The sequence below is a fragment of the Eschrichtius robustus genome, chromosome 8 (assembly GCF_028021215.1).
Source record: "Eschrichtius robustus isolate mEscRob2 chromosome 8, mEscRob2.pri, whole genome shotgun sequence".
Classification (NCBI taxonomy): Eukaryota; Metazoa; Chordata; class Mammalia; order Artiodactyla; family Eschrichtiidae; genus Eschrichtius; species Eschrichtius robustus.
Window position 1 is genome coordinate 76,785,924 of NC_090831.1, and position 13,468 is coordinate 76,799,391.

Consider the following 13,468-nt stretch of genomic DNA (forward strand, 5'->3'; position numbering starts at 1 on the left):
AGTTTCTGCTGAAAGATCAGCTGTTAACCTTATGGGGATTCCCGTCTATGTTATTTGTTGCTTTTCCCTTGCTGCTTTTAATTTTTTTTTTTTTGTATTTAATATTTGATAGTTTGTTTAATATGTGTCTTGGCATGTTTCTCCTTGGATTTATCCTGTATGGGACCCTCTGTGCTTCCTGGACTTGATTGACTATTTCCTTTCCTATATTAGGGAAGTTTTCAACTATAATTACTTCAGATATTTCTCAGTCTCTTTCTTTTTCTCTTCTTCTTCTGGGACCCCTATATTTCAAATGTTCATGCGTTTAATGTTGTCCCAGAGGTCTCTGAGATTGCCCTCAATTCTTTTCATTCTTTTTTGTTTATTCTTCTCTGTGGTAGTTATTTCCACTATTTTATCTTCCAAGTAATTTAACCGTTTTTCTGCCTCAGTTATTTTGCTATTGATTCCTTCTAGAGAATTTTTAATCTCATTTATTGTGTTGTTCATCATTGTTTGTTTGCTCTTTGGTTCTTCTAGGTCCTTGTTAAACGTTTCTGGTTTTTTCTCCATTCTATTTCCAAAATTTTGGATCATCTTTACTATCATTACTCTGAATTCTTTTTCAGGTAGACTGCCTATTTCCTCTTCATTTGTTTGGTCTGGTGGGTTTTATCCTGCTCCTTCATCTGCTGTGTATTTCTCTGTCTTCTCATTTTGCTTAACTTACTGTGTTTGGGGTCTCCTTTCTGCAGGCTGCAGGTTCCTGTTGTTTTTGGTGTCTGTCCCCAGTGGCTAAGGTTGGTTTGGTGGGTTGCGTAGGCTTCCTGGTGGAGGGGACTGGTGCCTGTGTTCTGGTGGATGAGGCTGGATCTTGTCTTTCTGGTGGGCAGGACCACGTCCAGTGATGTGTTTTGGGGTGTCTGTCAACTTATTATTATTGTAGGCAGCCTCTCTGCTAACAGGTGGGGTTGTGTTCCTGTCTTGCTAGTTGTTTGGCATGGGGTGTCCAGCACTGTAACTTGCTGGTCGTTGAGTGGAGCTGGGTCTTAGCATTGAGATGGAAATCTCTGGGAGAGCTTTCGCCATTTGATATTGTGTGGGGCCAGGAGGTCTCTGGTGGACCAGTATCCTGATCTCGGCTCTCCCACCTCAGAGGCTCAGGCCTGACACCCAGCCAGAGCACCAAGACCCTGTCAGCTACACGGCTCAGATGAAAAGGGAGAAAAAAAAAAGAGAGAACAATAAAATAAAATAAAGTTATTAAAATAAAAAATAAATTATTAAAAATAAAAAACAAGAAAGAAAGAAGGAAGAGAGCAACCAAACCAGAAAACAAATCCACCAATGATAACAAGTGCTAAAAACTATACTAAAAACAAACAAACAAACAAACAAAAAAACGGACAGACAGAACCCTAGGACAAATTCTAAAAGCAAAGCTATACAGACAAAATCACACAAAGAAGCATACACATACACACTCACAAAAGGAGAAAAAGGAAAAATAGATATATAAAAGAAAACAAAAAATAAAAGAGAGCGACCAAATCAATAAACAAATCTACCAATTATAATAAGCTCTAAATACTAAAGTAAGATAAACATAAAACCAGAAACAAATTAGATGCAGAAAGCAAACCCTAAGTCTACAGTTGCTCCCAAAGTCCACCGCCTCAATTTTGGGATGATTCGTTGTCTATTCAGGTATTACACAGATGCAGGGTACATTAATTTGATTGTGGAGATTTAACCCGCTGTTCCTGAGGCTGCATGGTGAGATTTCTGTTTCTCTTCCACAGCTCCTGGGGTTCAGCTTTGGGTTTGGCCCCGCCTCTGCATGTAGGTCGCCTGAGGGCATCTGTTCCCTACCCAGACAGGACTGGGTTAAAGTTGCAGCTGATTAGGGGGCTCTGGCTCACTCAGGCCAGGGGGAGGGAGGTGTATGGAATGTGGGGCGAGCCTGTGGCAGCAGAGGCCGCCATGATTTTGCAACAGCCTGAGGCATGACGTGTGTTCTCCCAAGGAAGTTGTCCCTGGATCACAGGACCCTGGCAGTGGTGGGCTGCACAGGCTCCCGGGAGGGGAGGTGTGGATAGCGACCTGTGTTTGCACACAGGCTTCTTGGTGGCTGCAGCAGCAGCCTGAGCATTTCACGCCCATCTCTGGGGTCTGTACTGATAGCCATGGCTCGTGCCCATCTCTGGGTCTCATTTAGGCAGTGCTCTACATCCCTTCTCTTCGTGCACCCCGAAACAATGGTCTCTTGCCTCTTAGGCAGGTCCAGACTTTTTCCCGGACTCCCTCCCGGGTGGCTGTGGTGCACTAGCCCCCTTCAGGCTGTGTTCATGCAGCCAACCCCAGTCCTCTCCCTGGGATCTGACCTCTGAAGCCCAAGCCTCAGCTCCCAGCCCCTGCCCGCCCCGGCGGGTGAGCAGACAAGCCTCTCAGGCTGGTGAGTGTTGGTCGGCAGCAATCCTCTGTGTGGGAATCTCTGCGCTTTGTCCTCTGCACCCCTGTTGCTGTGCTTTCCTCCATAGCTCCAAAGCTTTCCCCCTGCTGCCCCGCCGCCGTCTCCACCAGTGAAGAGGTTTCCTAGTGTTTGGAAACTTTTCCTCCTTCCCAGCTCCCTCCCAGAGGTGCAGGTCCCATCCCTATTCTTTTGTGTCTGTTTTTTCTTTTGCTCTACCCAGGTATATGGGGAGTTTCTTGCCTTTTGGGAAGTCTGAGGTCTTCTGCCAGCGTTCAGTAGGTGTACTGTAGGAGCTGTTCCTCATGTAGCTGTATTTTTGATGTATTTGTGGGGAGGAAGGTGATCGCCACGTCTTACTCCTCCGCCATCTGGAAGCTATCTCAACATAAACCATTTTAATATGTTCTCTCAATAATCAATAAATATTCTGAAACATGTTCAGATGCCTTGGACTCAACAACTTTCTTTATGAAAGTGGTAAGATTGGCTAAATTTAGATTCTAACAAATACTGATGGAGAAGCTACCATATGCCAGGTACCTGGTAGAGAAAATATGCAGGACCACAGTTCCCATAAGCCTAAACAGGCAATATATTCTCATGGTCCATTCATAATTACAGAATGATATCCTTATTCAGACATAGGTTTTCACTGTTTAAAAAATATTATTTGTATGGCAAAGGTTGTTGTATGAAAAATAGCTTATTCTAAATTCTCTTTATAATCCATTCATTCCTTTCTATAAATAGCCTATACTCCATTAAGAATCATTTTGTGCCTGCTGGTATAATTTAAAATATCTCTATGATACCCTAGTCATTATAAAGATATTCTTTTATATTTAAAGCACTATTTTAAAAATGGCAAGTTCAATATACCCATTTTACAATGAGAGAAAACAGTTATGAGATGTCCTTTGTTCAATAGTTAGATAATGGTGATATAAGTCTTTAACCAAATAATGTTAATTTGCTTCTATTAATCTCCCTAACTAAATGTTTTAATGTTCAAGGAAATTTCAATTAAAATAATGCTCACTGACCATTAAATTAATGTAGTAAATATTATAACACTACAAGTATTAATACATGTAAGGATTACAAAAGGGGCAAAATTTCTAATCACCATATTAAAAATGGATAACTTTCCAACCAAGGTTCTCCATCACATTTAACCAAAATATAATTATAATGTCCTTTCTTAATTTGGCCCATATATATAAGCTGCTTCTACCTAGTGTCTGCTCTTATGTTGCTCTACCACACTTGGTGTAATAGGGTGCACAATATTTTAATTTTGAAAAGGCAAAAACAAACCTAACATTAAATTTTAAAAAACTACAATGAAAAGAACAAAGCAACCTTTTAAAAAGAGTTTGAAATACATATTTTACCACGTGATTTTTCTTTATTTACAAATGTTTTTACATATCAATAAGCAAAGGACAATCCAACAGAAGTTAGACAAAGGATTATAATGAAATATGCCATTTCAGGGAAAAAATACAAACTAGACAATCTATATAGAAATAAACGCTTAACCTCACTTAAAATTAATTTCAAGCAAACAAAATAGTTATCTAATGTATTTTCACACACTTAAATATCTCTAGTTGTTAGGTTTGTCTAGCATGTGAAAATGGGATGCAATCTCATAAACGACTGGAGGGAGTGAAATTGTGTACAATAATCGTGAGAGATAATTAACACCTATCAAAAGTTTAAATCTACCTTCCAATATATAATTTCACTCTAGAAGATACTTTTGCATTTAGGGAAAGAACCTCACTAGTTCTTGTCTTCATTTTCCTTGGTTTGTTTGCTTGGTTTTCTTTTCTTTCTCTCTTTCCTTATTCTGCTGGGGTATATTTTGAAGTAGCTTTCTCAAAATGCTACTTAGTTTTTTAGTTCCCAGCATGTCTAAAAACATCTTTGTTTTATTCTTCCAAGGGAAAAATTGTATCACTCAATACACTCAAGGATGAGATTATGTTCTTAAGTAGATGCAGTTTATCAGCCCAGTGGAATTTCAGCAACTTTTAAACGATTTTACTCCCTCATGGGGTTTGGAGATTCTTGTGATAAGTGAAAATATTTGTGGAAAGCCTATTTTTTATGAGAAAATATGAGAGTGACTTCCTTGACTTAAGCATGTACTCCATCACTAAGATTTGGTCATTAAATGTAATGAAACTTCATAGGCAATTACCATCTGCTGAAGAATAGCCACGTGGTCATGGGCAGAGACCACGGCTGCAGAATCCACATCCTCATTTCCACTTTCTTTTCATCCCCTACTCCTAAGACATGTTAACCCCTCTGCTCCACGGTGCCTCTCCTCTTCTAAAGTCCTGCCTCTTCCTATGTTCTATCTGTAGCGTACTATAGGGTATATCAGTCAGTCATTCTCCCTGATTCGTTCACTTCCCCTGCTGTATAAAAGCTGAGAACCAGAATGTGTAAGAAAGGAAGGACAGTGTCTTCCTGATGGTACTGCCTCAAGCTAAGCAAATATTAATCTTCTATTAGGATATTCCCTATAATTTATTATGTTACAAAGAGTATCTCAATTTGCAAGAGTTGTCTGTATTCATTGTCTCCAGTCTCAATTCCCTCTTCAGCTCACTCTAATCTTTCTTCAACTCCCCATTTGCTTCCCCAAAACAGCTTTACAAAAACCAATGATCTCCACGCATTAAATCCAATGAACATTATTATGATATTCTTCAGTTCTCTGCATAATCAGAAACTGTAAAATTCAGTCTCTTATTAGAACTTTTTCATGGCTCTGCTAGGAAAATATCATATTCGTTGGTGTTCTGAATTACCCTCTTTGGGAGCAAACTCCACAAGGCTTAGTCACAGAACCCTTATTCATTATACACACCTCTCCCATGGTCAGCAGCTTTTAACCCTAACTATGTTTTAGACTTAACTCAGAAGACATGAAAAGTGGTATTTCCACAGGATGAGGCCCAGGAAGTTTTTTAAACAAACCTCTCCAAATGATCTCAGTGTGAAGTCAGGGTTGGAAATCACTGGACCTGGTGAGCTCATCTATACAGATGCCTTCAATTCTGGTTTGTACACTGACTCATAGATAGATAGATAGATAGATAGATAGATAGATAGATAGATCGATCGATCTCCCAGATCCAATATCAGAGCTCCATGCCACCTCAACACCTTCAATCTTTTTTTTCCATTATGCACCTTTCCCAAAGAGTCTTATAGACTTTTTTTCCTACTTAACCCCTATGCAATTTTAACACCATTATATACTATCTGTTTGTGTACTCTGTGCCTTTCTGTGTTTTGTGCATAAAAAAGTAAGACATTTTTCACCATTCAAGAAACAATTTTCATCCTCTTTGGGGACGATATCACCTTTGTTGAGACTACATGGATAAGATAGACCATGGGCACCTTAAATTGTACATGTCCAGAACAAATGCCATTGTTTCTCTTCAAATATAATCCCTTCAAGGATTTTTATATCAGTAAATGGCACTAACATCCAATCTGCTATAAAAGCCAGACACTTGGAAGGCATCTTTGCTATCCCCTGCTCCCTAAACCCCTGTGCTTAACCTCTTAATCCTTTCTATTCCACTTCCCAAACAACTTAGGAATCTGCCAACACTTTTCCATCCCCCTTTCCACCACCCTGGCAGACCATTGCCTGTATAGAGCCAACAGAGTAGCCTTTGGTCTCGATGACTGGAAGCATGAGTACTATTGGAACCGGTAGAGAAGGATAAAGTATTATGGCACACTCGCATATGTCAAGATATGGAAATAGGAAATTAAGTGGTATATTTAGAAGATGGTACAAGCAAAAGATTAATTGGAAAAGAGAGTGATTTAAATCACTAAATTCAGAAACATTTAAGTACCTCCTAGTTCTTATCGGTCAATATCCACACGGAATTTCATTAGTCATTTGGTTTTGTTTCAATATTATATTTTCCCAAATGTCCTCTTTAGAACTCCCTGTACTACCTCAGATGATGTTTTCAAGGTGAAACTCATGATATTTTCTGTCTAAACTATTTATTTTTTTAAAGGCATATCTCCAACATTCCACTGTAATCAACATTTATTCCACATTCCATTTTAAATACTTTTTAAATGGTGACTCTTTCACTATCATTTCTAGATTATTTATATTCTGTTTTAAAGATTTCATTCGAGCTAAAGTACCTTACTGATATCTCCTGGAAATTGGCTGATGTGCTAGGCATAGCAAGTAATTAAGAAAAAGACGAAACCATGCTCCATGTTTTCAAGATGCTTACAGCCTCTTGTAGGAGAGATGATTAAAAACATGAATTTAATAGCAAATAATATAAGATAGAATTCTGCTAAGTGCAACAAGAGAGTAGAGCAGTGAGGAGGTCAGTGGATTATAGATCCAGTGGTCAGAGAACTCATTGATAGAGAAGGTAAGGTTTGGCCTGGGCTCACCAGAAATGCCTAGGATTTGGTCACTGGATAAATGACAGAGAGACAGATATGTCGGTTTAGGGGATGATAATTATTATCAAAGGCATAGACACTGGGATAAGCATCACGGGTTCATTTGAATTCAAGAAGCCTAGACTCATTTGAGGGGCGAGGGTGCCATTGAGGAGGAGTAGTGACATAAATTCAGCTAAGTTTATGCACCACATTGTAGAGGGTTTGTAAAGAGAAGTTTAGATATAATGTGACAGGAAAGAGTCAGTCAAGAGACCTGTTCCAGAGAAAGCAGGGATCTATCTGGCAGGTCGGCAAAGACTGGATAGAGTGATAAAGCCTTGAGTCAAAGAAGTTGTTAGATAAGCTAAGCTTGATCTGTCACGGTAAACTGGAAAGAAGAAAAAGAGATGGACTTGCGGAAAATAAGGGGAAATGATTTTCATCAGCCAACATGAAGATCAATTCCTCCTAGTAGGAATTTTCAGGTAGCATGGTGGAAAGATCATAGATTTTAAAGCATCAGTTCAGTTTTGCCTAGATCCACTACTTGTTATCAAGATAATACAGTGTTTGACTCTGCCTGCTTAAACTCTCTGGATCTTAATTCAATGTGTTTACCTATTTTTTAGTGTTTCAATAAAGATGGCATGCAAAATTCCAAGTTGAGTTTCCATAAGACACTTAAGAAATGCTACATTTTCTTTCCTAAACAAACAAACAACAACAACAACAAAACTTAATTATATTTGACTGTGGAGATTGTTCACCATGGAAACCCATTATGTACATTTTGTAAGCCAAAAAATCTCCTACATACTATTTACATACTATTTATTTTTCTTCAGTTTTCACTTTTAGTTCTCAATTAGGCAGGGTATTCTCAGATGGTAATTTTGAAATTTGTAACTGAAAAAAATCCTAAAAGTAGAATCATATTGTTTAATGAAGTTTAAATATATATTTTACTTATGTGTTATTTTATATATTTGCATTTTCTTCAGGTTCAATGGCATAGCATAATTTTTCTCTTATATACCATTCATGCATTTTATATTACCTTTTAACTGCTATTGATGAATTAAAAAATTTAAAAAGCATACAGTTGTCACTCGGTATCTGTGGAGGATTGGTTTCAGGAACCCCCAGGGATACCAAAATTCACAGATGCTCAATTCCCTTATAAAAAATGGTGTAATACAGTCAGACCTCCCTCTGTATCTGTAGATGTGGAAGCCACGGATACCAAGGGATGACTGTTTCCTTTACCATCTTTAGGATTTTTATATTGCTTTCATTTACTACAGTAAATTGCACTTTTACTTCTCTACTATAATAAGTTTTTCCCTCTTCCCCCATAAGTTGCACTGGACCTAGGAGGCTTCTCATCTGCCCACCATAGGCCTCAGTTAAGATTCCTTTATATTTGCATAGTTCATTAAAGTTCACAGAGATGGTTCAAATTACCATACTTGATCTTCTTTAATCACCTCAGTGAGAATGAAAAATAGCATGTTTTATTTCCCAGGCACCTTTACCTCACTGCAGGAGGCAAGTCCATATATAAATTATTTATTCCTCAATGGTTCCTGGGTGTATTAAAAAAATCAGTTTATATTGTTCGCCTGACCTTGCAGAAGTGATCTAGAATTACCAGTCCTTTCATAAGATATTTTTTGAAATTAATATGGAATTAGACAGCGAGAAGCAAATGATATTAAATTACTATATCATTACTGAATCTTATTAACAGTTAATATTCTTCCTTATAGAAAACATATTAGATATTAATATCTAATTAACATCAGTAATAAATATAAACAAAAGAAGTCTTAAAAAATAAACAAAGGCCCTCCTCAAAATGTCCTCGTTTACAACAAACGAATCAGGAATGTTTTGTTTATGTATGTAATGCTTTCTTTTGCCATGTGTAACTGTTTAAACTGGGGAGACAAAAATGGTTCTTAAGCACTTGAATTTTGAACAAAACATCAAGATTTACTCCCTTTGGCATCTTTTCCAATATCTTTCTGTACTACAGAGTATAGAAAGCTAAAAATCTACATTGTCAAGACTCCCTTGCAGCTAGATCTCTGAAAGTGACAGGTTCTCACAATCATTGGTAAGATTTTTATTTGGATTTGAATTAAGTTTGGGGATGGAGGCAATGGTTTTGACACATCCATTTTCAGCTGGAGGCAATGGCTTTAACACATCTATTTTCAGCTGATGTAGCTTTAACAAGATGACAAGGCAGTTTCCTGATCTCTGAATCTCAGTTAAGACCAATAGGAAGTGGTCATTTTCCAGTTGCCTACATTTCTGTTGGTGACAATTATCAGCATCCATGGAGAGACAGTTCTATACTGACGTTATGTTGGCCAACCTAGTGCCTGGTCATTCAGCCTTTCCAACTACTTTATAATTGTGTATTTCCCTACTTTTAAACCATTTTTCTTAAAATTGCTCGGCTGGTTTCAATTATCTATATGTGATTGAACTCTGCTTGATGCAGTCCTCAAAGCCAGGGGACAAATAAGTAACAGGAAAAGCTTTGTGACCCTGTGACTTACCTGTTCTCTTAAGAAAGACATGGTGGGGGGGGTTGCCTCCCCCACAACATACTTCCAGTCTCCACATCAGTAATAACTTCAGACCTACCCTTAGGTTAAACATGCAATTCCAGGAGTGTTTTATCCTCAAAACACTTCCCCACGCATTTTCTAATACCCAAAAATATGTTTAAGAGAGGCTAAGACCTTACATTGCCACAATTAGAACTTAGAACTTAACAAATTTTGGTAAAGTACATATCTGGTTTAAAGGCTATTTGTTTTGGCTTATGATTAGACAATGAAAAAATAAATGATCCTCAATATCTGTTTTCCTTGTCTTATGGGGTGTTGAAGGAAAGAGGAAGTTTTCTCACCCTGAAGGAAGATGAGGTAACGAGAAATGCGGAATGCTGAAAACTGTCATACAGACCAAAAAAGGGCTGATTAATAACTTCTTAGTTTTGCCCACAGTAAAAACTATTGACTTTAACAGTGATGGGTTATTGCTGTGAGCTCAAACACTGAGGGACGGGTCCCAGGATGGGTTTTCCTGGTGGGGGAAAAAAAGGAACTGGAAGAAAGGTGAAAGTACCTCAAAAACAAATGTCGTATTTTGTGGCTGATGCCAGACCTATTCTCCAAGGAATTATGATGCAAAGCTTTAAAAAATACTTAAAAGCCAGTATGAACATCTTAATATGCTTTTGCCTCATAATTCTGTTTAAGAATTATTTTATTACCAAGACATCCTCTAAGATGAAAGCATGTGATTTTTACAAATGCATTGCTTCTCTAATATGTGATAGGGTTGTATTTAAAAAAGGAAAACAGGCTAAATATGTGTATACAGCAAAGCATCTTCAATAGGTAATTCTTCTCACACTACTAAAAGAAAAGTAAAATAAAATAAATATGTTGTACTTGTGATATAACTAGACTTAAATCATTAAAATGAGATTTCCTTCTTTTTCTCTCACAAGGAACTGGCATCTAAGAAAGCTTCTGAGTTTTTTCAAACCAGCATTTCAAAGCTACTTTGCTGGCTGACATCTAGATTTGGCTTAGCAGATTCAACCACTGAGTTCAAAGATAGTTCTGAATTTGACCCAATATGTTTTCCTCTCTTTAGATATGCTGTAAAGCATCTGAGATAAATGGGGAACATGAATAAAAGGTTTTGGGTCCTGAAAACATCAATAAAGGCAGTCAGCAATTTGAAGCTAGCAGTGGTTGGCCATGGTGTGAGTCAAATAACTGCTGATGGCAAAGAGCTGACAGATGGAATAGCATTTGGTATGTTTACATGGGTATCTGCCTGAAGGGTTAAAGTCGACTTCGTAGGTAAAAAGAATTTTTCCTACTTGGAAAACTAGAGGATAATAATTAATTGGGGTAGTAGCAATGAGCAAATAACAGATTTCACTATATTCAAAATGTCTTTATTCTGTCCTATCACCAGATTGTCACTCTTTAATAATAGATACACATGGCCAAGTTGGCTCATAGGTTGACCGATGAGCAGTAGGTGGGACTTCAGAAGTTTATTCTAATGACAACCTCCAGGTAAGGGATGGAAGGAGGGGAGGGGTGGTGTGGTCAGGCTATCAGTAAAGGGATGCCATTTACCAAGGCTAATCACTACCTCAACGTTCCAAAACATTTCAGAATGGCAGTATACTTACTAAGATAAATTATATATATATATATATATATACTTATATATGCATACATAGGTTTATGATTCTATATACATTTTATATGTTATATTATATATATACATATCTATAATATAAATGACTATACAACCAAAAATTACATATTACTACAGTTATTAGTTAACAGTGAAGGCTCTGGTGTCAGACAACTTTACAGTCAGACTTTAACTCTTGTTGTATGGCTTGGCACAAGTTACTTAACTTCTCTATATTTCAGTTTCATCAATTGTAAAGTTGATTTAATCATAGTAACTATCTTATATGATTGCTCTGAGTATTAAATGAGAGGCTATTTGCTAGGCACATATAAGGACTCCATACAAATACATTTCTTATGGTTATTGTCATTACTACATTATATTGGACAAACTGCTAGGGAGTCATATGATTTCCAGTTAGTAAGTTTATTCTTAACTACGTCAAGGCTTTTCCTTTATTTAGAGTATCCTTACCAGTTGCTCTTTTCTCATATGTCTTCTGTACTCATTATTCAACTAATGAGGGTCTACTGTGTGTTTATTACCACTGGGCAAGGTGCACAGTTCTGTTGGGTCCATCTCATAGCGCACTCTGTAAGGTTCTACCCACATAAACATTCAATGGACTCTTGTAAACCGAATGATCATGTTTGACTGTCCTCAAAGCTAGGGTCATTATCAACAATCAACCTTTTTGGTACTAAGTTTTGAAGTCAAGATACATTTTTAAAGGAAATGCAAAGCTAAACCTGGTAATTCAGTAATCCATTGATGTGCAACAAACCACCCAACTTTTATGGATTAAAGCAATGATTTGTTATTTCTGTTGGTTCAAAGAGCTCAGCTGAGTGGTTATTCTGTTCCAGGTGGCAGTGGCTGGCATTACACTCTTGGATGCATTTTACTTGGCTGCTGGGCTGGGCTAAGAGATACAGAAGGGCTTCACTCATATATCTGGTGCCTCAGTATTCCCTCACATGGCATCATTTCCTCCACATGACTAGTTTGGTCTTCCTGACAGTATCATGGTATCAGGGTAGATATACCACTTATATCGCAGCTAAATGCCCCCAAGGTGAAAATGAAAGCCATTAATCTTCTTACAGTCACTTCTTCCACATTTTGTTGATCAAAACAAGTCATAAACCCAGCCTAAATTTAACGGGAGAGGGAATAGACACTACCTCCTGTTGGGAGAGCAACATACACAGAAAGGGAAATAATTGACCAGGCCCATTTTTTAAAACTCTATCACAGATAAATATTGCTTCAATAGATTTTTAGAATATTATTTTTTATTATAACAACTAAAGCCTGAGTTTCCTTTATTAGTGTTTAGGTGAAAACAGAAATATTTACTGGCCTTTTTTTCCCAGGTTAAAGTAGGTAAGATAATAAGATCTATATTGCTCACCAAGATTTTTGGACCATTTAGTCCAACTAGTGTAGCTTTGTTTAACCATTTATTTACTGCCCAATATGAACCAGACATTGAATCAAACAATTAATATATAAATATGAGTGAAAAAAGTGAGAGAATTCAATCTTACAATATTTTAGGAGGATGTATAAAATATACCATATTAGACCAATGTGATAAGTATTATGATTTGGGTAAGGGCAGGATGTCACGATTATTAAGAGAAGCACAACGCTCTGAGCTGGGGAAAGGGTCAGCAAAGTTTCCCTGGCAAAATGCCATCTAGACTGAGTCACAAAGAGAGAAAGCAGCAGAAAAGGCCATTCAAGGTAGATGTGACAGCAGGATCAAAGAGAGTGAAGCCATGTAAGAGCAGAGAGGACATAGAGCTATAAAGGCAGCTGAGTTCTGGCCCCATGTGGTGCGTCAAGTGTGAGACACAGAGAGGCTAGACATAAGTTTGGAAATAAAAGAGAGAGAAAAATGGGGTAGAGAAATGAAGGAGAATTTAGGGTCACAGGAGTTTGTTTCTTTTTATTTCTGTTGTTGATTTTTTAGGTTGACTTAAATGTTCTTACGGACTGAAAAGAAGGAGCCTAGGAGGAAGTAAAGTTTGATGATTTCATTAATCACTGCTTTTGCACCTTCTCAGAGTCTCTCAGCTTCACCTGCGTCTCAGGTCCTTGGCCATTTGCCCCATCACAGCTGTCAGTGCAGCAAGGAAATGTGAGTGTACCCACATGCGCCCACTGCCTGAGACCAACACCAGAGCTCTGGTTCTTCCCATTGCATCTCAGATGAAACACAAGCATGGGATCTAGCTTCCCCAGAGGCCACCGGAGAGGCCAGGTGGTCCAGGGGTGTTAACATCAGTACATTGCCTAATG

General features: G+C 37.8%; 1 protein-coding gene and 1 pseudogene across 1 annotated transcript in view; both read right to left on the minus strand.

The window, feature by feature from the left end:
• The window catches only part of ZNF804B (zinc finger protein 804B), a 518,351-nt gene that overhangs the window by 397,904 nt on the left and 106,979 nt on the right, over positions 1 to 13,468 (minus strand). The window lies entirely within an intron of this gene.
• LOC137768710 (small ribosomal subunit protein uS2-like) overlaps positions 1 to 13,468 on the minus strand; it is a 176,849-nt pseudogene that overhangs the window by 135,983 nt on the left and 27,398 nt on the right.